General features: G+C 44.2%; 1 protein-coding gene across 1 annotated transcript in view; it reads left to right on the top strand.

Annotated features, from left to right (window-relative positions):
- Window positions 1-17,123: 17,123 nt before the first annotated feature.
- Window positions 17,124-26,611, top strand: part of MTUS2 (microtubule associated scaffold protein 2) — a 371,748-nt gene continuing 362,260 nt past the window's right edge. Inside the window, exon 1 of the mRNA XM_063126999.1 lies at window positions 17,124-17,181. The gene's annotated coding sequence lies outside the window, so the exon portion shown is untranslated. The remainder of the gene's footprint in view (window positions 17,182-26,611) is intronic.

The raw sequence follows: 26,611 nt of genomic DNA, 5'->3' as shown, positions 1-26,611 counted from the left end.
TTGAATGACATTACCCCTTCCACCCCGGTAGTAAAAATATAATAATACATTAAATAATTAACAATTTGCTGCACTTCAATGGTCCAAACTCTATCACCACCTCACCTTGCCTAATATAGTGGAACTGACCCTCTTTGCATGTGCTTGTTTGTAGATCCAAAGACTGAGAGCCAAACTAGAGTTCTGTGGTAGAATCTCCATGTGGTTTTCATCTTCTTAAAGCAGCTATATGAGCCCCGATTTGGATTGGGGCCATGATGCAGAGAAATGTGGGGTATAACCTTTCCTGCTCTACCATGGAATCTGAATATGTTTCATCTGGTTCACACATAATACTGACCTGTGGTTTATTTAACCCATGGGTTGTTGAATTCTGGATTGTTGTGATGTGCAAACCCAGCCATGGTAACAAACTCTGAGTTCTTTCAACCATGAGCTGTCACATAATGACAACCCAGAGTATGGTTTGAATAAAGGTTGAGATCAGGTAGCCAATACATTGCTTTTTGGCCAAAGGTCTAATTAAGCATAAGGCAACTTTTACTTTGATAACTGTGGAATCCCCCTTGTCAATCAGCTTTCAGAAGCACTGCAAGACTTTGTGTGAAGACATGCTTAACTGGCTTCCTTGACTGCCCTGGCTTCCTCACCCATTGCAGAACTCACTCAGGTGCTTCACTTCTTTTTACCTTGATGCTCATTGCACTCAGAAGGATTTACTTCTGAATAAGCCTGATTAGGAATGGACAGAAGGTGCTCAAACTTCTGCAGACATACAATTCCATAGTATGCTGAGGCTGCAACCTGCTGTACAGCACAATTCCATGCATGTTTACTCAGAAGTAAGACTCATTGAGCTGAGTGCAACTTATACCCCTAATACAGGGGTAGGGAACTTTTTGGGTCCAGGGCACTACTACAAAATGGCTCCCATGGCAAAGGACAAGCAAGTAATCTGCCCAAAAAGACAGCGTACAAGGCAGAGGTGAGGTCTGATCTCAAGGCACTGAACAACTCCTTTGAATCCACCATTTTCGGTCCTTAATTTGCAGCAATCCCAGCTGCTGGTAAGAAATTATGGAAAGGGTAGAACACCTTGGCAGGCACCAAGAGAGGTGCTCAGGGGCTCTTTGATACCCATGGGCACCCTTGCCTACCCTGGTGGTAATAAGTATGTTTAGGATTGTAGCCTTTGAGTGCTATACAAAGCATTCCTGTATTTCTTCTTAAATGAGTTACCATTTAAAAACTAGGTAACTTAAAAGTCTATTCAAATAATAAGGATATTGATTCGGATGTTATGTATGCTCTTTGGGTGGCTTTTTCAATTGATCCTATCAACCAGGGGTGGGAATCCTTTTTGGGCTGGAGACCGAATTCCATTCTGAGAAGGATCTCAGGTGCCAATTCTATGAAAAAGCTTTCATGCCTGCATAGTAGTTCTATGCAACCGTTCTGTGCAGGGTATTTAAGAGCAGGGTATTTCTTTTTTCTTCTTTCTTCTGATTTTTATATCTTTTAAAAATATGAATTTAACAAAATTGAACAGAAAATAAATCATGGGGGGGGGAAGCACTGCATAGGAATGTCATCATTTTTTTCATCAGATATACCATTCATAAAAAGAGGGAGAAAGTTATGCATAGTTTTCAAGAAAAGCAGACCAAATATCCATGTTTTATGTACTCAAGTGGCATAAATAACACCCATTGAAATGTTGATAGTGTTATGGTTCCCCATCACTGCCATAAGGAGGTATACATGGAAATTGTTAATTAGAACTGGTCACAACTTAACCTTTAACTGGAGACCCAGTTTTGGAGGACTTGGCCCATTACATGCTTGAGTGTGAGTTATTCTCTGACATTAGAGAAATTCATATAGATTCTTTCCTAAAGAAAATGAAATACTGAGGTATATCACTGAAATTGGACTTTTTATGATTGGAAAATCAATTTGTTGTTGAAAGAGTTGGAGCGTTTGCGATCAAAGCTGCTAGGCGCAGGGAAAAGTTCCTCTGTTCATCTGATTCTCTTTCTGTAAAGTGCCATAGTAACTCAGAGACCTGAAGATATAAAATTGCACCTTGATAAGATTTTCACTCCTATTTTAGTCTTTTAATTGTAACATTTTATAGTTCTGTAAACAAAATTGTGTGTGTATGTGTTTTTGAATGTTTTATGTGCTGTTTTTAAATTTGTGAGCTCTGCCCAAAATATGTAAGCCTTCTACTGTTTTAAATTATTGGTATTCAGTTTTTGTCTTGCAATGGTCCTTGGACCCAAGCAATAAATATATCTTAACATTTCTGAAAATAAATCTGTGATCAGGACCTGATAAGAGCCTAGAATCCCAACAAAGTTACAAGGTAGTCAATTGCTGTGTAACATTCCCATTTCCCCCCCGTTCCATAACAAAATCACTTTTAAAACAACCCAGGGGCTGTCTTCACGGTGCTGAGTGGGTGCCATGTTTTCCCCAAATCCCACAGTTTTGCTTACCTGGGGTGGTGTTGGGATTATGCAGGGAGCATGGAATTTCCCATAGTCATCCGGGTACTGGAGCCACCCCGCCCTCTTCCTGGCTTCTGGCGACCAATCGCTAGTCACCTCCTGCTAGGACCCCACCCCCTGGATCAGCCACAGAGTGAGGTCAGACGGTGGAAAAGCCGGGGTGACCTCACTGCCACTGAAAAAGTTGGGTAAGACCCTGATTTTTTTAGTGCTCAGCTTTGCAAAACAGCCCTGTGGTGGCTGTGAATCTGCAGCTGCGTTATATAATTGCTGCAGCGCAGATTTGCAGCCACTACAGGACTTTGACTGTGTAAAGACAGACCCCCCGGAAGCAAGCATTATGCTGTGACAGAGTGGCTGTCTGAGTCAGGTGCGGCAAGAACAGAGGGCCTTGTGGTATTACAGACCAACACATTTATAAAACTTACTCTGGGGGAAAAAAGCTTAGCCTTTAAGGTGCTGAAGAGGTTAGTCTTTTGAGGTGCCTCAAGAGATCCTCTGTTCTTGCTGCAATAGAGTCTTGTGGAAGATTAAAAGACTAACTTATTTGCTTGGTCTTTAAGGTGCCACAAGATGCTCTGTTTCAAGCCTTACATTGGAAGAGGCCCAATTTCTCTGAAACAGGTTAAAAATAACCCCACAGGACAGTATTAGCATATCAGACACTACCGATTCTTCTCCTGAGTGCCTCTAAGCTTTTGTCTGTGTCTGCCGATTCTGTACCAAAGCAGGTGGCGTGCAAAAGAATGTCTTGATGTTGGCATTGCAAGCTGTGGAATGGATAAGCACGCCAGCATCAGCAGAAGATGGCTGCCGAGGATCAGCCAAACTGCCAATAGGGATCTAAGGAAGGAGAATACCAGTGGCAGCTGGCCGAACTGATGGAGTGGCAGCTTATCAAATGCTCACAAAACAGCTGGTGAGAGACATGGGAAATTAGTCATGGATGAGGAGCTGGAAGCCGTGCCATGCTGAGGCAGACCATACTACCACTACTACTACTACTACTACTACTAATCATCATCATCATCATCATCATCAAGTTAGCCTTGCTTCCTCCTCCTCCATCTTACTTAGTCTTCTCCCCTGGATTTATTTATTTATTTATTTATTACATTTATATCCCACCTTTTTTTCCTCCAAGGAACTCAAGGCGGCGTATAGAACCCTCCTCCTCTCCATGTTATCAGGTTGGGCTGAGAGTCTGTGACTGGCCCAAAGTCACCCAGTGGGTTTCCATGGCCGAGTGGGGACTAGAACCCAGATCTCCCGACTCCCAGTCCAACACTTTAGCCACTACACCACACTGGTAACAGTCTTTATAAATAGCGTTCAAACACAATGCCTAAAAGATTTTAAAGAAGCAAAATCCTTCTCCAATGTATATTTTTGTACGTGTGTTTTTTGGCAAGGACAAAATATGTTTGCAGGGTTTTGTTCTATGGTTGCCAACTGACCAGAAAAATAAAAGAACCTGTCTGTTCTTGAGCTTTCCTATGTGAATGATTTATTGCATGCTAATGCTTGGCCACTTACCAAAGTTTGTGGGTCCTTTACATTATGCCGTCAACCACCAGGAGTCTCCCTCACCTTCCCCCCATAATCTTGCTTTAAAAAAGATCAGAAATAATACAATATTTAAAATTATTGCAGGATATCACAGGCCACTTGATGGCGTTGTTTCATTGAACTTTAGGGAACATTGCCAAGAGAGGAAGTTTTCAATTACAAATTATTTGGTCGCTGTTGATCACCATCTAAAGGGGCTGTAGTCAATGTGGAAAGACCCCAGAGGAGGAAAAAATGGTAAGAGTGCAGGTTTTCCCCCTAATGTAGAGATGTTCCTAGTATTTTAATGTAACTGCAAAAATCAGCAGCTGACATTTTCACGACATGATAAGTATGACCCCCTTATTACCTTAACAATATATTAAGGTATATTGTTTGATACCTTAATGGCAGCATTCTGGCAAGTAGTAGCTATGGAGATTGTGATTCAAATTGGGAAATAAAAATCCCAAATGAAAATCCCTTCCCTGCTCCCCATGCTGTGGTCCTGGTCTGGATCCCACTCCCCAAACAAAAAACAAGCAGCCAAAGCTTGTCTCAGATTTTAATGTGAAAATCCTGGTAAAAAATATTAGAATGTTATATTCAGTGTTGCACAGTTTACCTAAGAAACTGATGATGTTGGTGCATAGAGTGGAACCAGTTTAGATACCTGAACTTCAATTTATTGTTGAAGACGCATGTGGAATTTAACTTGATCCAGTTAAAGAGCATTTATTCAGATTTGATTTGATTTGATGTGTGTGTGTGTGTGTGTGTAAAAGATATCCTGGCGCCATTCCTTGCTGAAGAACACTTACATTTTACTGCTCTCCTAAGCTGCAAGAATAATTTTAATTCCACATGTTAACTTGAAAAAAATCTAATTAGTTCCTCAGAATTCCTTGGCATTCTTCTTCCACTGGCAACCAATCTCTGAACACGGAAGCGATGCAATGAGATCTCTTTGTTGGCCAACTGGGAATAATTTTAATTTGGTTCCCCATCCATGCGCTATATAAATTGAGATGAAGGCAAGATGAAATGAAGAAGTCTTGCTCTTGTACTGCCACTTTTAAAAACAGCGTTGGAGATGGTCCTCTGGTAATAAGTTATTCTAAAGAAAAACCTCAATGTATATTTCAGTACTTAATAATTTCAGTTTTGATAATTAGTTAATCATTCCAGAAAGAAGGTTTTAGTTTTGGGTGTGGTTTTTTTTGCAAAGCCAGGGGTGTAAGCATTAATATAGATTTGGGGCCAGGATCTGCCTTCCACAAGAGGAAGGTCTCCGCTTGCAGAGGGTCTCTCCTCCTGATTTTGGGGATGCCCTCCGCCCGCACAAGCCACAGTTCACACCATTCAGTAGGGTTCTCTTGGGAAATGGGGGAAGTCCACTTACACCAGTGCAGTTGATCCAGCATCAATCTGGATCCAACCCCCAAGGTTTTGGTTTGTTTGCTTATTTCTTTTTATTTATTAACAAAATTTGTATAACGCTCCATATCTAAAACAGATTCCAGAGCGGTAAACATAAGAAGTAAAACAGTAAAAAAAAAAACATTTAAAACACCATGTTAAATTATACTTTTTAAAAAAGAACAGAATGGCAAGAAAAAACGTGGCTGTCTGTTAAGGAATGTTTCCTCGAATAGAGCTTTTTTCAGCAGGTGCCAGAAGGAACACAATGTTGGCTAGACCTCCCAGGAAAGGGGGCCACCACACTGAAGGCTCTTCTCCTGGTGGACTCCAACTGGGCCATAGGGCCATGCGGAACCACCAGGAGCATGCCCCCTGATGACCTCAGTGCTCAGGTAGGATGGTAAGGGAGAAGGTGCTCTCTCAGTTATCCTGGTCCCAAGTTGTTTAAGGCTTTGTATTCTAGTACCAAAGCTTTAAACCTGGCCCGTAGCGAATAGGCAACCAGTGCAGTTCCCTCAGCAAAGGAGTTCCACGCTGAAAAGAGCCAGCTCCTGACAACATCCAAGCAGCTGTGTTCTGCACTAGCTCCAGCTTCTGGAGCAGCTTTAAGGGCAGCCCCACACTGAGCACATTGCAATAATCCAGTCTTGAGTTCACCAGTGCCTGCACCACAGTGGCCAAGCTATCCCTGGTTCTCTTTGAATTAACTTATGACATGTTTGTGACATATGATTTATTAAGCATAGATGGGGATTCACAGTATTAACATTCCCAGTGGATCTCTTTTCTCCCCATTTGTTTTCTAGGGGGACCCTTGCAGGTTGAAGATGCTTTCCGAGTTCCATCCCGGCAGCTCCGTCTCTCCCTGACTCCAACTGGAACTCCCAGCTCCCTCCATGCACACAGACTGCACTAGTACATTCCATAGGTAAGGATGGAGTGTGGACTTCCAGTCACGGTTTTGTTTAACCACTAGACCCAGCAGGTTTCACCATCTTTAAGCAGCTAACCCTTTCCATGTCACCATCTCAGAACCACAGAGTTGAAAGGGAACTTCAGGACATCCTTCAGAAAAGTCCCAAATCTCATCCCAGTACATTTGGCCAGGACCCCAAAACGAAATACAGTCGGTTTCTTGCACCCAGGGGAGCTTGGCATTGGCTTTCATGAGCAGCTCACAATGACATGGGACTACCTTTGAAGAGTCTCCAGCAATTGCATTTGGAAGCAGGGATGTTTGTGAGTGCTCATTCATGGGAATGTGTGTGTTAGGTTCTGGTTCTGCCAAGTCCAAGTCATCAATCAGGTCCTTTTGGTTACCAAGCTGAAACAAGCCACTTGTACAAAAAGATGACAGTTTATTGATAGAAAATGGATGCAGAATATATACAAGCAAAGAAAATTCACACCTCCTTCCAGCTAATCAAACTCTCATAGATGGATGTTTATCAGGGCAGGGTGGGTGGGATGATAGATAGAAGCCATCGCTTTGAGTCACAAAAGTTCTCCAGGCTGACCATGCACTTTACCCCCTGAAGCAAGACCGAGGCACAAAGTCTGTATATTGGACCTTGTAGGCTCCTCTGCTAGCTGCCATTTTCCTCTCAGGAGCTACCTCCCATCTCCCTCTAAGAAGGAGCAGGGGGGATCCCTCTCACAGGTACCCAAAGCAGCTCAGCTTGGGAAACTAGGAAGGAAAGGAAAGGAACCTCTCGTGCAAGCACTTGAGTCATTGCTGACTCCTAGAGGGACGCCTGCTTTCGCTGACGTATCTTGGCAGGCTTTGTAGCGGGGTGGTTTGCCATTGCCTTCCCCAGTCACAGTTACCTTTCCCCCAGCTAGCTGGGTACTCATTTTACTGACCTCGGAAAGCTGGAAGGCTGAGTGAGCCGGCTGCCTGAGATAGGGTGACCATATGAAAAGGAGGACAAGGCTCCTGTATCTTTAACAGTTGCATGGAAAAGGGAATTTCATTAGGTGTCATTTCTGTATATGGAAAACCTGGGGAATTTCCCTCTTCATCACAACAGTTAAAGGTGCAGGAGCTATACTAGAGTGACCAGATTTAAAAGAGAGCAGGGCACCTGCAGCTTTAACTGCTGTGATGAAGAAGAAATTTCACCAGGTTCTCCATATATACAAATGACACCTGCTGAAATTTCCTTTTCAATACAACTTTTAAAGATACAGGAACCCTGTCCTCCTTTTCATGTGGTCACCCTAGCCTGAGAACCAGCTTCTGCTGGGATCGAACTCAGGCCGTGGGGAGAATTTCGGCTGCAGTAACTGCCGCTTACCACTCTGGGCCACACGAGGGAAACTAACTGCCTTTCTAATTCCCTAGTTAGGAGTGAAAACCTTACAGCTCGACTTGAGATAAGACTTTATGAGAAAAGGGTGAGAGATTATGAGAGGCCCATCCAGGGAACAAGGCCTACTTTTGTCAGCCAAAGCCTGTTAAAATCTATTCACTGTTTTAGGCTACACAGGTCTCTTAGCAGCATTTGGGAACTCTGTGAAGTGCTTATTTCTGCTCACTAACAAACACACAATACCATGTTATACATATTTACCAAACTGGTAAAATCTGTAGCGATTTTGCTCCAAAATGGAATTCTCATACATTCCTGCCCCGGCTGTATTCTTCTTGACATCACTGTTTTATTCCAAAATTGCGATGGTAAGGATTGCAAGCTACCTTGCATTATGGATTTGCGTTAGAAGAGGGGTGGGTGGGGAATTCCTACAGAAATAAATGAATGAATCCTAATAAGACTTCTCTGCGATGTTAGTGTGATGTAATACAATGTTTTATGATGACCCTGTGCCGATGTTGCTGTTGACATACCCCCGACCCCCCAGTTGTAAAGCACTAGCTTGCCAGCTCAGCAAGTCTTAGGATTGGGCCATTAAGTTTCCATTTGCGAGACAGCCTGTGTTCTCCACTTCAATGGTCGTCTGCGTTCAGAACTGAATGATTAAAGGAACAACACTACAGAGTCGCCCCGCACACATTTACCCCGAATGGTATTCTGTTCTCTAATTCTAGCAGGAGACAAAGTATTTGCATTTTATCTTGACTGGCAATGGGTCCTACTGCTGCATCCCTGACTCATAGTGCGTAGTAATTATTTAATTACCCACATGAGTAGTTCTATTTCAGCCCCTGCAAAATTAGCATGCAGAACCAAATGCCACTTTCTTGAGTGAGCTGACATTTGTACATAACCACTTGCGTTGCTGTCGCAGTGCTTTAGGAAGGTTAGAATTCCCCATCCCTGTGGAAAGAGCATCCTCACCAAAGTTTGGCAGAGAGACACACCGTCTTGGGTTCCAGCATATGGTCTGGGGAAAACAGAACGCGGTAATCTTGCTGAAGTTAAGCAGGTCTGGATAGGGTTAGAGTTTGGATGGGAGACTGCCAGGAAACCTTAGAATTCAACAATAAAAGGTATGCTGCCTTGGAATTCAACAATAAAATAACAACCAAAACAATAAACGCATCAAAGAAAATATATTTAAAAAATCAAATAATTAAAATTTTAAAGAGACAGCAGTAAAGTTAAAGATTTAAATGCCTTATGGAAGAGGAAGGTCTTAACCTGGGCCATATCTACACTAAGCAGGATATAGCACTATGAAAGCGGGATATGGCATATGTCAATGGGGCATAGTGCTATATCCTGCTTGGTGTAGATCTGGTCCTGGTGGCTGAGCTCAGAATCCTACGCATGTATAGACAAAAAAGTCTTACAGTTCCTTGCATCCCCCAATATAAACCTGCATGACATTGCACCATAAATGAATAATAATAATAATAATAATAATAATAATAATAATAATAATAATAATAATAATACAGTTTAAGACATCTTCCCCATTTGGAGAAGTCTGTTCCAGAGAGTGAACAGTTGGCAGGTAAACTAGTTGTCAAATCTATTTCTAGATGCTACTGAAGAATCACTGGGTTCCTTTCTCTTACGTATGGTAATTGACTAGTGTAACGAAAAGGGGAAATAATCGAGCCAGAAAAAAATGTGCCGAGCATCCAGGATATTTTGGGTGGCTCCTGCTGAGCTTCATCTATCAGGCAGACTGCCATTCAAATGGAGCTATAAAAGACATCTCATACGCTTAAGATTTGTGAGTGGCAAAAGCATTAAATCACATGACTTCATTAAACAGAGCTGGTTGTTTTGAAACTGATGCTGCTGGATTTGAGAATGGCGGCAGATGGCTTTGTTTTAAAAAGTGATTGTTTGGCGAGTCTTTTCCTTTTTATTATTCTATACATTCAGCATCGTCTTTGATTACAACACTGGTTTTTCAAAGCCATGCAACTTGCTTTCCTGATAATACTGGTGGTTTCCTAAGAATTCCAGGCAGGATTTGAGATGGCAACGCTAATTCAGTACATGGTTGAACACAAAGGGACTCAAACCTAAACTTTTCAAAGCAAAGCATTCAAAGCCCTGGACCTAGATGGACAAATCTCCCAGTTTCAGCTTCTCCCATCTTTCAAATATCAAAATCTCAAGTTCTTTTTGTCCTGAAAATGGAGAACTTTCCAATTTTGGTAAATTGTTATCAAAACTGAACTAAAATGTAATTTTTATCCATTCTTAGTCCAGAAACACCACCCTCTGATCACCACCCATCTTCCCCCCTAATCTATGATGTGTGGGAACTTCCTGTAGTTCATGGTAAGGAAGATGCACTCTGCATGAGGTTCCTTCATCTGTTCATACACCCTATATTCTCTGAGTCCCAAGAAAGATTCAAAATTCCCAGAATGAGCCCTGGCATGCATTCAGTCCAGTTCTGGTGAGAGGAATGGCAGGGAGATAAGTAGTTGCTCAGTTTAGAGCCATCTCTGATCTATATCACATTTATGAACTCCTGGAGAAATACAAGAGTCATTCCATTTTATTCTCACAATGACCTTGTGAGGTAAGCAACTTAATCAAGTTCACTTAGTGGACTTCATGTTGAGTCCGGATTTGAATCCAGGTCTCTCTTCTACCTACTCTACACACCACTGCCTCACAATCTCATCTGAAATTCCATTACTTTCCTTATCCTGGAGTTATTTCAATCAACTCATCCCCAAAGCACCAGCATCTTATATCAGTTAAAAGCAAGGGTGCATAACCTCAGGCGGGGGGGGGGGGGGGAGGGCAAACCTGGCCCAGCTGAAAACCCTATCCATCCCTCTGAGGTCCCCCAGAAGGCCCCACCCTTGTCCCAGAGCCCCGCCTCTTTCCCTTAATCACCAAGATCATTTGGACTTTTCCCAGCTTTTGTGCATTTTTTTCTCCATTCTTAAAGGTTGAAATGTTCTCCTAAGGCTTAGGGCATTTCTAGACAGGGCAATATCCTGGGGATCATCCTGGGATCATCCCTGTGCATCCACATGATGCACAGGGCATCTCGGAAGCAGGGAGGGACGATCCCTCTCTTGCCCCGGGTTATTGCCCTTCCCTTTAGTTCCGATTTTCCCCGTGGTCTCAGGACATGTGGCCCACCATCGTGGTTTTGTCCCAGCTCCTCGCGAGTAACCTTGAGGACCTGGGCTCGGGACCCATCGGGGGTGGGGGGAGTGGGAGGTGCGGTTGTTGTTGTTTTTAAAAAAAATACTTACTTTTGCGGAGGAGCACTCGAGCACTCATCTTGAGTTTAAAAAAATCCAAAATGGCGGATGAGACATCCTTTTCCTCCTGGGACATCGCGTGCTGCACGTAGACGAAGGGGATGATCTCACGATCATAAAATCTTGAAATCATCCCCCTCCACCGCCCTCGTCTAGCCATGCCCTTTGTGACTGGCTATAAAAGCTTTAGGGTAAAATGGGCTGGTATGTTTTGCATTTTGGCTCCATCCCTTTTGCTTTCAGTTCCATCCAGCCCTGGAATGCTGCCCCCAAAAGAAGTTCAACACCTGCATTTTGAAATGTCATTGGATGGTGCTTCTCGTTCTCCATGGTTCGAGCCATTCAATCACTAAAGGCCCGCCATCCTCACCACTCTAATTTTCCTAAAGCCGATTTGCTGGGGCTGTGAAACAAGAGGATAAATATATAAACCCTCGAGGAAAGGGACACCCTCAATCTTCTCTGTGTGGCTTGTCTTCAGTCACACAAAGGAGCCACCACCACTGCCCACTCTACACTTGGATGCTGTGTTCCACGGTGAATATTTTTGACCCTGTGGTGTTCTCCAAAGGAAGCGGCCTCCGCCCGAATCCGCGTGGGCTGCACCCACCACACACACAGCCGTATAAAACCGAGGAACAAAGCCCGCATTTACATAGTGTTTGATTAGGTGTGATGAGAGCGCTAATTGCCCTCTGGAGCACACAGCCCCAACTAGGTGATCAAAAGCGTTAATATTGTAGCAGATGATAATCGGCTGCTAAAGTGCTATGCGGAAGAAACGGCTCTCCTGTCAAAGGCAATACAGAGGGCTGTCGTTCAGAAATTTCGGATTTGCTGGGCTGAGGGGGTATATTTTGGATCCATTTGAGAACGAGCACTCTCTCTGTTATGATTTGGCTAAGTCAGGGATTCTGAGAAGACTGTGAACAATTGCAGCTTTCCCTGTAAAGCCTCGTCATTAAAAATTCACCGATGCTTTTAGGGGTGACTGGTGCTCCTGCCACCGGCTAAAGATTAATGACTTGTATGCAGGACGGCTTAAACAGATGCTTTTGTTACCTAGGCAATATCCCAGCTGGATGGATCGTATCTGCGAGCTCTGCAAGGATGAATTTTGAGAGCCAAGTCTGGCCTTAGATAATGTACCTTTCCATTCACACAGTCGACTCCACACATTTCAGGATTTCAGATCAACACAGCAGTGAAGGGGAGGCTGCTTCTGATGTACTCAACACTGATGGCAAAAGGCCCTCTTGTAATATAAGGCTTATATTATAAGCCTAGGAAACAATATGTTTGGACAGCAAATGCAAAGAAAGGTTTGTTAATATACAAAGTCAACCACATTACACAGAGGACCAGGCGTTGCAATATACTTCCTGAAAATTGAGAAGGGGGGTTGATATACAAGCAAATTGAGAAGGGGGTGGGGAAGTGCAGAATATCATATCAGATATAGAATTCTGTTTCTTGAGAATCTCAGGTTTGTAGTCCTCAAGCTACAAATATACTTGAAAGTGTGCTGGCAAAGCCACTGGAATTTTAGAAGCCACAGGAGTAAATTAATAAGATCTCCAGTGAATGGGGACAGAGCTTCAATGCCCTGCATAGCTCCTTGAAAACCAGTATGAATCATAAATTTAAAATGCAGAATAAATTATGCAAATATCCCAAATTTCCTTTATTTATACAAGTCAAGGAATCCAGCTTTTTTCAACAGTTCTTTGAATGCTGCTGAATTGCTTTGTTATTCTTAAATCGTTTTACTTCTTACTTTCTGAGCTGCTTTAATTTCTTTGTTGAAAAAAAGTGGCACAGAATTATAGTATTTTTGGTTTAGTGGACTGTCCTGGTGGATATGGTATGTTTATAGCAGATTGTGTTATAGAACTTCTAATTCTAATGGATTATGACAGCATTTTAAATTTATTGAAGCATTTGCCCTCACCAAGTGAGTGAACAGTGAGAGGGAAAAAAGGAAAGAGGAGAAAAGGAAAGAGGAGAAAAGGAAAGAGGAGAAAGAAGAGTGAGGAGAGAGGAGAAAGAGGAGCAAGCTTTGCACATTTTACACCAGAGGTCGGCAAAGTGCATCCCATGGGCAGCTGTGCATCCTTGAGCAACTTTCTTGGTCCCCCCCCCCAACAATGTCTTCTTTTTCTTAGAAATAACAAAATTCATTCTTACTGTCAGCTGGGATCTCTTCAAACCAAAGTGAAGGTCACTAGCTGTGCCCTCTTCTTTTCCTGTGAATGTCTCTGGGCCACACTTGGGGCTCAGAATCAAGGGCCAGATCTACACCAACCAGGATATAACACTTTGAATACAGCTTGTATGGAGTGTGTCCTGGGCCCCAACAGTGGTCAATACGGTTATAAAACATTTTAAAACAGTCATGTAGATCCTGCCAGAGACGAGCTTAGGAAATAAAGATGGCAGGTGGCTGCAAGCTGATGCATTCATCTACAGCATGCCCATTTTATGCTGGGGCCCAGGAGAGTTTTTCAAATGGCGGGCCCGCAAAGGTTGCGCTCTCTCTCTCTCTCTCTCTCTCTCTCTCTCTCTGGGAGCCACAGTGGAGAGGAAGAGGGGACACTCAAGAAGGGAGGCTCACTGGGGGCAGCTTGCTCAAGAGCACCCCCGAACCTGGAATCAGCCCAGAATGTATAGCCAAAATGTTTTCTGTTTGTAATTTGCAGGACTGCTATGAACCTATATATAAACTCTCCACTCATGATGATTCTAATTAAAGGCATTTTTTCTCAAGGACCACAAATCAAGCTGTGCAATGTTAATCCATTTTGCAAATAATAATAAGAAACAAATTTACTGCCCCCAATTTATATATCCATTTGAAGGACATATTTTGAGAGACTCGGGGCCAACTTTCCTCAACCTGATGCCCTCCAGGTGTTTTGGACTACAACTCCCAAAATTCCATGCTGGTTGGGGCTGATGGGAGTTGGAGGGCACCAGGTTGGGGAAGTTGCTTTAGGCTATTTGATTATTCAGCACTTAACATACATCTTGCACCACCACCACCCGCCGCTCAATAATGTGTGTGCTAGATACATTTATGAAGAGTCTTGTATGTATAACCATTGCTTTCTCAACTCCAGATATGCAAATCATTAAACTGGCAAATATCGGCCATTGATAATTGCACAAATAATTTCCACCTATACACAAATTTAACAGAAATGTCACATGTTTTGATCCCAAGGGCATTCGTCTCAGTTATTTTAATTCTCCAAATGCTAGATGTCACCCACAAGATCAATAACGTTTCTTTCTCTAGCCACTGTAACATCCTGATACATTGCATAGGATCATTAGGAGAACTGCCAATATCATAATGCATTTGTATAAATCTATGGTGCAACTACATTTGCAATACTATATGCAGTCAAAAAGGCTACTAAGATAGTGGTATTTTAATGGAAGTTGTTTTTAGCTGTTTTAAATTGTCTATGTTTTAATCTTGTTCTAAGTTGTTTTGAGCCTTTTTTTTAAATCAGAAAGGCGCTGGAGAAATCCAACAAATAAATAAATAATGGTGCTGAGTTGGCGATGCCTTCCCCCCAAATCTTGCCATTTCCCTTACCTGCAGCGGCAGTGGCTATTCCTGATGCCTAGGAGGGATTGTGGGGTTTCTGGTGGTCATCCAGGTACCGTAGCTGCCCCCCCCCCCGTCCTCTTCCTGGTTTCTGGAGACCAATCGCCAGTCGCCTTCCACCAGGACTGCCCCCCCCCCCCCCGGATCAGTCCTGGAGTGAGGTCAGACAGCATAAGAGCCATATTGACCTCGCTCTCACCGAAAAAGTCAGGGTAAGTCCCCGACTTTTTCAAAGTGCAGCTTTGCAGGAACCCCCTACCCCCAATGGCTGTGAATCTGTGGCTGCATCATATAACTGACGCGGTGCAGATTCACAGCTACCGCGGGGCTTTGGCTGCTTATAGACAGCCCCCAGAAAAGGGCAACCAAAATGATCAGGGGGCTGAGGCAACTCCTCTGATCATGATTGTTATATAGGTATAATTGAATCTAGTTCTTTTGTGGTTGCTTTCTTTCTATTATCTCTTTCTGTTATTACCCACTTCCAGTGGTGTAGTGGTACCAGGCTCTGAGGGACACAGTGCCAGCACTTATTTTATTAGCAGGGATGCTGACCTCATCTGCCCCCCACCCCCAGATTTCCCTCTTCCCTCTGAATTTAGCTGCAATCTTCCCGGCAGCTGCTGGAAAAATGGATTTTCCCAGCACCAATATATAACTGCCGGAGGAGATTCATCAACTTGACAGACTTTTAGAATTTAAAAAAGCAATAAAGACTGATCTATTCCGGCAGGCCTATTCAGTGAAATTTTAGAATGTTTTCAAGATGTTTTCAGAATGTTTTAAAGATGTTTTAATCATGTATGGTATGTTTTTAATCCATTTTTAATGTGTATTTTATATCGTGTTTTTATACTGTGTTTTATACTTTGAATGGTTTTAGTTTTTGTGAACTGCCCAGGGAGCTTCAGCTGTTGGGTGGTATAAAAATGCAATAAAATAAATAAATAAATAAATAAATGTGAGCTATCCCAGTTGTAACAGAAAGTATTTTGGGAGTTGCCTGGTCTTGAATGGGCAATTCAGACCCATTTGCTTTCCAAAAGCCCTGCACCTGGTGGAGATGAGAATGGCTGTGTTTTTGACTCTCCTTCAGGGCATGGCTATGGGGACTGTTATGATGAGTGCCTGCTCTTCAAAATGTGCCTCTGCACCCCCGGCCTCTTGCCCCAACTTTGAAACATCAGAAATGAGCACAATCATTAGGTCAGCTGGATTAGGCCTGAAGGGTTTCCAAAATGTTTTTAGACTGGATCCCCCATGGTTCAGACGATAAATGGTTCAAAGATCAAGGCCCCAAATCTTAAAGACATCACTTGGAATGGGCAATGGTTCAGGTACCTGCCTGGAGCCTAAGGTCATCTTCAGGGGCTTTCTCTGGCAGCCTCTGCCAAAAGAAGTGAGGCAAGTGGCTACCAGGAAAAGGGTCTTTTCTACTGTGCCCTCCAGTTATAGAATATGCCTACATTGTGCTCTTTCCGGCACCAGGTGAAGGCTTTAAAAATAAATAAATAAAATTTCCCAAGCATTTTCAGCATTCCCGGGTGTAGCTCTGCTGTTTTAAATCTGCTATTGCCTTTTAAATCTCTGCACAGCTGCTAGCTTTTACTCCGGTTGCACTTTTAGACTACAGTTTTAAACCATTATATTTGATATTGTATTTTACGCTGGATTTGTTGGGTTTAATTTCTGTGAACCACTATAGAAATGCAATAAATAAACAAATAAGTCCACAACAAGTATTTCGAGGTATGGCCTGTTTCGAAGGCATGCACATCCCTTTTCCCAGCCTAAAAAAATTACTCTGAAAAACTCCAACGCTTTTCTTGCTACTATAGCAACTAACACACAATAGTATCCAATGCAGAGAGAGCCTCACTACAACCATATTTTGGATCCCATCTGCCTGCCCCTGGGGGCACACTGGGAGGCCCTTCTTTTTCTCCCGAGGTCGCCCGAGTCCAAGCCCATTGGCTCCCTTGAACGAGCAGCAACAAACGCACGAGCCTTCCTCCGGTGACTTCAGGTCCGTTGACAGCATCCTCCCCGCAAGTTCGAGGGGGCGCGGAAGAGGCTTCTACCGCGGCGATTTCCCTTTTTTGCCGGTAGAGGGCGCGCCGGCTCGCTGTTTGCCCTCCGCAGTGGGGACAGTATAATAGGCTGAGCCGAGGCGCTTCGAGGGAGCGGGCGCCGCTGGGTGGCCGCTCCCCGTGCCGCGTATATAGCTCTCCATCCCTTTGCGCGCGGCTCCCCTTCTCTCCGGTGCTGTCATCAGTCAGGGCGGGATGTAAAGCTGCGAGAGAGAGCCACGGTTCGGAGTGCGAGGTCTGTGGAGGAAACGCAGGGGGGCGGGGAGAGGTGTGTGTGTGTGTAGGGGGGGACTCTTTGTCCTGCCGAAGGAGGACTCGGAAGCGGCTCCGTCGCGCAACCAGGTAGGTCCCTTCTTCAGCATCCTTTCCCACTTGGGTACCACTAATCTGGCCAAGGGATGCTTGCTGCATCCTCCTCCTCCTCCTCCTCCTCCTCTCGCAGGGAAGGTGATGCTCAGGAGCCGCGGGGCTACTTCGATGACCCCTCTCTGTCCACTTGGGGCGAGGGTGGGTGGGATGGGGAAGAGGTGAGGAGGAGGGCTGGATCAGGTTCCCTCGGAGCCGCTGGCCCGCCATCTGAGCGCCCCCATCTCCCAGGCGTACCCCTCCCCCGCTTCCCCAGCCTGATCACATTATTTTCTCCTGCGCAAGTTTTGAAGCCCGCTGGCCGTGTCCGCCCCGCCCCCCCCCTCCAGTCACCTGCTCCTAACACGAGGAGGTGGTTTAAAGACTCCTAAGCTATGACTGCTGCCTCTCAGGATGGGACCTGGGCAAGATACTCTCTCTCTCTCCCACCCCACCCCACCCCACCCCTTTCTCTCCTTCCTTCCCTCCCTCCCTCTCCAACATATACACTCCTGGCAGCCAAAGACTAAATTAGCCGAATAGACATAACAACAGGACCAAAACAACCTCACACGCCTGGCTTTTGCTGGCAGATTGTCTCTTGCAATAATCACTCACCCCCCCCACCCCGCTCTCCCTCCCCTCCCCTCCCCCCGACAGCTGTTCAGATGGGATAGGAAAGCTGTGTCTGTTTGCTTCGAGGCCTGCATGTTACCCCCACTTCCACCCACCCTTCTTGGGGGGAGGGGGGAGGCAAAAGAGACCGTAGCACCCGCAGATACTGCTACGCCACTGCCCTGTCTGTCGGTTGCCAGCTTCTCTGAGTATCTTTCTAGCAGGGGAAGAAGAGTGGGGAGTGGGCTCTTGTCCTCCAAGTGCCGCTGTAGTTTCTTCTTGGGCTGGGCACAAGGATCTGTCCTGGAGAGGAGGAGATGCTGATAAACTACTGTAGAGGGTGGCGTAGACACTTCACGTGAAACGTATACCGGTGGCATTGTGTGTGTAGGTACGGACTGTTCCTCTTCGACTGTTCCTGCTTGTTTACCGAGGGCCGGTGTGACGCTGGCTCGTGGTCTTTTAGCGCACCCTATTGTGACCGCGGGGCCCAAACAGAAACCACTTTCAACGGGTGTCTAGCCGCGGCTCTGCCTTCTTTTTAGTGTATTGTGGATGCAGGGACTGATACTTTTTTAAAAACAACAACAACAACACCGCCCCAGGGTCCTGATCTGGATCGGAGGCCCTGCACCTACTCTAGCATAAAACGTGAGAAAGAAAGACATAGCTGCTAGACACGTATTGAAAGTAACGTCTGTTTTTGCTCAGAGTCTTGGGGCATGGGGTGGGGAGAGGCATTGGTGATGTGACCGAAACCACACCGTGAAAGCTGCGCAATAAGTGACTTCCTTTTTTTCTTTTCTTGGCTACACTGAGATCATCTCTTGTACGGGGGAAATAATGTGTGTCTTGTAGAGCAGGGGTCTGCAGAAGGAAGACTGGGATCTATACCGGATCTGCAGTAGATCACTCTGGATTTCTGACTCCCAAATGGTTTAGCAATAGCAACGACAACAAAGGCTCCCCGCCCCCCATCTTTCCAAATTAGGCTGCTGAGTCGGAAAAAAGTTTGGGCAGGAAACAGGACTCAATTTTTGTGAGAAAAAAAACTGTGAGCTCTCTTCTGGTGTGGAAAATAAATGGCTGGGCTGAGCATATGCTCAGAGGCACTCTTGTTCCTTAATTCTAAGAGTATGTTTCCCCACCCCCACCCCTGTCCAAGTCACTATTTTGCACCTGCAGTCTGCCCAACCCTGGTACAGAGTACCAGCTCGAAGTTCACCGCTCATACCAGCTATCTAAGTGGCCTGAGGCGAGCCACTATCAGCTTCAGCACCTATCCCCATTTGCCATCTAGGGGTAATAATGTGTCCTGCTGCACCTTAAAGGGTTGTTGTAAGGATTACTGGGATAATGTATGTAAAATGTTTATCATTACCACTGCTGTTGTTGTTGTTGTTGTTGTTGTTGTTGTTGTTGTTATTATTATTATTATTATTATTATTATCTGAATGCCTGAAAATGAGAGCCAGCATGGTGTAGTGGTTAGAGTATTGGACTGGGACTTGGGAGATCCAGGTTCTAATCCCCACTCAGCCATGAAGCTCACTGGGTGACTTTGGGCAAGTCAATTCCTCTCAGGCTAATTTGCCTCACAGGGTTGTTATGTGGATAAACTGTAGAGCAGGACTATGTATATAAGCCACTTTGGAATCCTTGCATGAAGAAAAAAAAGGTGGGATATAAATGCAATAAACTTAATTAATTAAGAGCTGATAATATCCTTCAAGTATTTTTCCCCCCATTGTTAGAACACAGATTGGAGGAGCAGCTTCAAGTGTCACCTGTCCAGTTCAGAAAAAATAGTTGTGCTGAACTTTTGATATTCTGTATACTCACATTGTGTGTGTGTGTGTGTGTGTGTGTGTGCATGTGTGTGTGAATTATCTGTATGCACACATTCAAAAGTATAATGTAGGAAACAACCATTGGGACACAGAAGATTTAAGCTGAGTTAGAACCAAGTTTAAAGCCACAGTCCTCTAAATACTTACCTGAGAGTAAGTTCCATTGAACTCAATAGGCTAAACTTCTGAGTAGATATGCATATGAGTTGTGCTGCAACTCTCTTTTGGACTACCCCACCTTTAAAAGGCTCTATGCCACTAATGTAATCCTCAAAATAACTCTACCCAGTAGATTGTCATTATTAGCATTTTGTACAATGGGAATTGAGGCTGAGAGATAATAATTTGCTGGGGGCTGAAAGAGGACTTTATTCCAATTCTTTCAGCTCCACTATAAGGTAGGATCCCCCCTAAAGGAAATATTTTAAAAATTTTGTTCAGGTGCATGAACTCCACTGTCCATTTTATTTTGACACATGAGTAACATCCAAAAACTAGATTCACAGTTGTATTTGTATTACAGGACTTGATTTATTTGTGCATAGCTTCTTTGCATGCAGGAATTTCTTGGTTCGACCTGTCACTGTCGTCTTCCAGCATCTTTCCCATCCCTACCTGGTGTGTAGCCAGGGGAAGGCAACCAGATATTTTGGACTACAATCCCTGTAATCCTTGACCAGGGCCGGCCCTACCATGAGGCAGAGTGAGGTGACTGTCTCAGTTGGCAGATGCTGGGGAAGGGGCAACAATGGGGATGCTGGGGAAGGGGCAACAATTCCTCCCAGCTGTCCCCTGAACTCCCTCACTGGTCTCTTCTGCTGGAGGCCCCATCTGAGTATGCCACACAACCTGCCCCAGCCTCCCTAAACTAGCCTGTTGCCGCCTCAGTTGTAATGGAGGAAACTATCTGTCTCATATCACCAGTTTTGAAATTCAGTGGCCAGTCCAACTCGCCTCGGTATGTGGATTGGGAAACAGGTGCCATGTCGTCCCTTGCCTCTGACAGCAAAATGTTTTGGGCCGACACTGTCCCTGACCATTGGCTATGCTGGCTGGGGTTGATGGGAATTGTAGTCCAAAACATCTGGTGGGCACCAGGTTGCTTACGCCTAGTGTAGACAATAGTGAACTAGGGTGTGACTGGCATAGGCAACGTCCGCTGTTCCTTGATTCTGACAGCATCCTTGATGACTGGCAGCTTAATGCGCTGATGAACTTCATGTGAGTAGAGTTTGGTCTGATGCTATATGAAAGTCATCAGTGGGTACTAATGTGAACCAGCCTTGAGATGTCAACCATTCCAAATGTTGCCATCTGTGGCATACTTTTAATTGCCTTCAGAGTATTGGTTTGTGGGGCTCTGCAGAGACTCACGCAGGAAAATATAATGCAACTTTATTTATATAGTGCAACTTTCCCCTAAGTTGGGGAGATGTGTTGGAGTACAACTCCCACCATCCCCAGGCAGTGGCCATGCTGGCTGAGGATGGAGGGATTTGTAGCTCAACACATCTGCAGGACACTAGATACAGGGGAAAACAGATACAATATGTTAGCTGTATTTTTATTATATCTTATTATATTCACACCCTGTCTTTTCTCCAAGTAGCTTTAGGCAGAGCAAATGGTTTGACCCCCCCTCCATTTTATCATCCGCACAACAACCCAGTGAGGTAGGCTAGGCTGGGGGAGCGTGACCGGCTCAAGGTCACTCAGTGAACTTCATGGCCAAGTGGGAATTTGAACCCAGTCCTCCAGCGCTATAACCACTGCACCACACTGTGACACTATCTAAAAAGATTTTTTACAGGACTGTAACCCAATTAAGTTAACTTTAATGATTAATCATACAAGTTTTAGCTGATGGATTAATTTTTCAATTAAATTGGCATATATTTGCATATGGGGAAAACATTTTTTTCGTGAAGGAAGAAACATCCTTTCCTTGTTTTTCAATCAAGTGGTTCTCCAAATGTTGTTGAATTACAACTCCCATCATCCTTCACTAGCTAGAGCTGATGGGAATTGCAATCCAACAACATGTGGAGGACCGTGTGTTTATTTATTTTATTTATTTATTACATTTTTATACTGCCCAATAGCCGAAGCTCTCTGGGCGGTTCACAAAAATTAAAACCATAGTAAGACAACCAACAGGTTAAAAGCACAAATACAAAATACAATATAAAAAAGCACAACCAGAATAAAAACCACGCAGCAAAATTGATATGAAATTAAAATACAGAGTTAAAACAGTAAAATTTAAATTTAAGTTAAAATTAAGTGTTAATTTTTTGGGGGGGGGGATATATCCATGTGTTATAGCAGAAAACATCTTATAAGAGGCATCCCCCGCCTCAGTGTGAGAAAAAGTAGAATGCCTTTTTCAAATGGCGGTGCTTGCCACCTGCAGTTTTTATGAGCACTTGAATTTAAAATTATATATTTAAAATTTCTGATGCTGAAGAGGATGAATCTAATTCAGAAATCTGTATCGTTGTAATACTTTTATTTGGCTAACCAAAAGATCACAAGGAAATGTGCAACCTTTTGAGATCTCGAGATCTCTTTATCAGGCAAGACATCACAAAAAGAAGATGTGTGTGTTTGTGTTTGTGTGTGTGTGTGTGTGTGATTTCTAAGCATTATGTGTAGCATTCATGGGATAATTGGAGTGAGGTTACTGAAAAGGACTAGTGGATAGAACATACTTGAATGAAGCAAGAGAGGAAGTTCCATTACATTAGATGCCTTTTATCATGATATAGTTTCATGATATAATTATATAATCTTTAAGTCTGGAATAGATTGAATTTATATTATATGAGTAGCATTGTAGATAAGAAGGGGAGTGTGTGTGTGTGTGTGTGTGTGTGTGTGTGTGTTTGGGGAAAAAACACCTCTCTGCTCCTTTTCACCTTACAACAGATTTAAATGCATATTATATGGCTGTGTTATGTGATATGCAAAATGTTTGGAGTGCTACAACCTAATTACCTATCACTTATGGCTGAGGTGCATATGGCATGAGCCAGCACATGGCATCCTTTCTAAAGTGCTTCATGTGGCAAGCGATTTGTATGTAATCACTCACTGTGCAGATAGGGTGATTTTCCCCCCACCCCACCCCATCTTAAAAGGCCCCTGAAAGAGAAATGGTCTGAGGAGATGCAAATAGTTTTCCCCAGTGCAGATGGACATCCCGCTGAGCCATTTAAACCAGCCTCCATGTAGAAGCCATAATGTTTCCACTAGCCTTCCTCCACGGTGTTAATGAAATGGCAGACTCCTTTCCTGCTAGGCTGTTGTTGGTGTTGCTGCTGCTGCTGCTGCTAATAACTGGATTTATTAGATGACTTTCTCTCTCTCTCTCTCTTTTTTCTTTTTTTATAAAGCCAAGACAACTTACAAGACATTTATTTATTTATTTATTTATTACATTTTAATACCACCTGATAATTGAAGCTCCCTGTTTTTGCTGTTATACATTTTGTATATTTTAACAATGTTTATTAAAATACCAAAACATAACTGTACAACTAAAACATCAGTACAGGCCATAACCAAAGCAATTGATGCATTATAAAGCCCATCACATGCCCTCGGAAACCTGGGAGTAGAAGAAAACACCCCTTTAGTGTACATGCCAAGCTTAGGTTTCATGTAGTGGAGGCTGGTGGCTCCCACTTCCGTGCGGCTTTGAATTTATTTTATTTATTTATTTATTTAAGGATTTTTATGCCGCCATTCAGCCAAAAAAGGCTCTCATGGCGGTTTACAAAAGTATTTCTTGACAGTCCCTGCCCACAGGCTTACAATCTAAAAGACATGACACAAAAGGAAAGGGGATTGGGAGGGAGGAGGAGGAGGGGGGAAAGGAAAGCAAATTCAGGCACTACAATCTTAGTTGGAAAGTTCAGCAGTTACAGTTGACAGCAGGAGGGAGGGGGCTCTCAGCTGGAGCTGGACCCAGGCACGGTGGAGAGGTGCCTGGCTGCTGCTTCCTCCCTCACTGGTGGCCTCTGCAGATACAGTTGACAGCAGGAGGGAGGGGGCTCTGAGCTGGAGCTGGACCCAGGCGCGGTGGAGAGGTGCCTGGCTGCTGCTTCCTCCCTCACTGGTGAATGAATGCAGTCTAGGTTTCAGTAAGAAAGAGCCCAAACTCTAAAAGTGCTATCCAAGGTACTGAAACTATTTGGGGGATAGGGCTCAGCATTTTGAATAGTTCCTTTGGAGTTCCAGCTAGTTCTGACTGAAACCCGGAATGGATTCAGAGCCCCACCAAAAACGGAGCCACCAGCATCCACTGGACGGACCCTTGCTATGTGATAGAGCACCTGCTTTGCATGCAGAAGGGCTCTGGTCCAATCCCCGGCCAGGGGCTGGAAAAGACCTTTCTACCCGAAACACTGAATGGCTGCTGCCAGTCAGAGTAGGCAGTGCTAGGCTAAATATACTAACAGTCTGACCCAGTGAAAGACAGCATCCTAAAAAAGAGAGGGGCAGGTGGTTCCTGCAGTCAGGCATCTGGGGAATGCAGGGAAATTTATGTCAGCATCTACACCTGGTGTGTGTGTGTCAAGTCTCTTTCAGCCCATGGGCCAAATTCCATTTAGGAGAAGCTCTCAGGGGGCCACTTTGCAGTGGTGGCAAAAGGGGTGAGGCCAAAGGCAAAGGGGGTGGGGCCAAAATAGTTAAGCTTCAAGCTCTTACTGCCAGCAACTAAGCCTTGGGAGAGGCATTTCAACCTTTTAGAATGAGAGGAAAACTGCATGAAAGCTGGGAAACCAGCTAACCATCAGTGGTCAGGAGCAAAGGTAAACGTGGTGTTGCTATCAGGGGAACTCTGGAAGGCTGGAATGAGGCTACAGGCAGGTGGATTGGGCCTCTGGTCTAAACTCTATTGATGTTTCATCCACGAGGCTAAATACTTGAAAGGTTGTCACACAGAGGAGGGCCAGGATCTCTTCTCGATCATCCCAGAGTGCAAGGGGGGGATCTACACTACTGCTTTTAAAGCGCTTTAAAGCACTTTGAAAACGTTTTGAAAACTGTATATGCAGTGTGTCCTGGGCCCCAACAGTTGTCAAAACTGTTATTAAGCACTTTAAAGCGCTTTAAAGCAGTAGTGTAGATCCTGCCCAGGACTCGGAATAACGGGCTCAAGTTTACAGGAATGCTAAAAAAAGAGATCAACTCTGGTGCTTGATAAACATGTTAAAAACTATTTTATTCTTTAAATCCAAAAATGCTCTGCTCATGGAGCAGAGCATTTTTGGATTTAAAGAATAAAATAGTTTTTAACACATTTATCAAGCACCAGAGTTGATCTCACTTTTTAGCATCCACGCTTATTGGTGCATTTCCCCCCCTACATCGGCATACCGGCATCAAGTTACAGGAAGCCAGATTCTGGCTGGACATCAGGAAAATCTCCCTGACTGTTAGAGCAGTATGGCAATGGAACCAATTACCTAGGGAGGTCGTGGGCTCTCTCATATGGTAGGCTTTATGGTGGATTTCTACATTGAGCAGGGGGTTGGACTCGATGGCCTTATAGGCCCCTTCCAACTCTACTGTCCTATGATTCAATGACCAGTGAGAAGCTGTGAACCTTGTAATGTAGATATCAGGTGACCAAATGCAACAAAAGATGGGGCTCCTGTAGCTTTAAAGGTTGTGTAGAAGAGGGAATTTCAGTGGGAGTGCTTCTAATCCCTGCTCCTTCCATTATAACCAACTGCCTCAGCTGGAATTATCTGTTCTGGACCGCAATTGAAGGTAGAAGAGCCAACGGTGACATGCATAATTAGGAATGCTATTTACTGAGGAAGCTTGGCAGTGTATCTGGAAAACTGGTATTTCTTTTTCTAGATGCATAACTATGAAAGAAGACTATTCTAAAAGGGTTGCTCAAAACCAACGGGACTAAAGTCATCTTGACTAATTTAGGTCCCCTTGCTTTCAGTGGGCATACAAGTATGACTAGGCCCTAATCTACACCAAGCAGGATATAGCACCATGAAAGCAGTATGAAAGTGGTATATAAGAGGCAGGAGCCACACTATTGCTTTATAGCGATATTGAAGAGGACTGACAACTGTTGGGGCCCATTGACACATACTACATACCGCTTTCATATCCTGCTTGGATCCAACCCAACATGATTACCAGATGGTAGCATATTCCATGCTGACTTAACAGAAATGAGGGGAACATGGCAAAGTATCTATTAGCAAGGCTAAGGGAGAAAAGGAACTTACATTCATATGCAGAGGGAGATGCCAACAGATTAAAATCTATTGAGTGAAGGTCAACTGAGTGTGTTATTCATACAATGAGAAGTTACTTACTAGCAGATCCTCCAGAAACATTGTTCTTTGTGGATGTTCGTGATATAGTTAAAAAACAAGACTATGTGCTGCATCCAATGTTAGTCCTATGTAAAGTAGGCCCATTGCAGATAATGGAACGTAGGTTAGACTAAGGCCTTAGCTAGACCAGGCTTTATCACAGGGCAAACCCCGGGATCATCCTTGTGCATCCACATGACTCACAGGGGATCCCGGGATCAGGGAGGGATCATCCCTCCCTTGCCCTGGGATAGAGCACTCCCCTTTGGGCCGGGTTTTCTCATGGTCTTGGGCTAAGCCCGAGACCATGGAACATGTGGCCCATTGCAGTGGTTTGACTCGGCTCCGCGCGATTATTCGCGTGGAGCCAGGAGCTGCGCATGGGCGCGGAGTGCTCCTTAGGAGTGCTGCGCCCATCGGGGGTAGGGTGGGGGGAGCGGGGAAATGAAATTATTTTTTTTTAAAAAAGCACCTATGTTTAGCACACAAGCATTCATGCACTCCTCTTCCTTAAAAAAATAAAAAAATGGTGGGCACGATGCCTCTTTTCCTGAGGTCGTCGCACTTCGCGTGTAAATGGAGGAGGGATCTTGCATTAATCGCAACGCG

Source organism: Elgaria multicarinata, chromosome 5, assembly GCF_023053635.1.
Source record: "Elgaria multicarinata webbii isolate HBS135686 ecotype San Diego chromosome 5, rElgMul1.1.pri, whole genome shotgun sequence".
Classification (NCBI taxonomy): Eukaryota; Metazoa; Chordata; class Lepidosauria; order Squamata; family Anguidae; genus Elgaria; species Elgaria multicarinata.
This window is presented reverse-complemented; position numbering and strand designations above follow the sequence as displayed.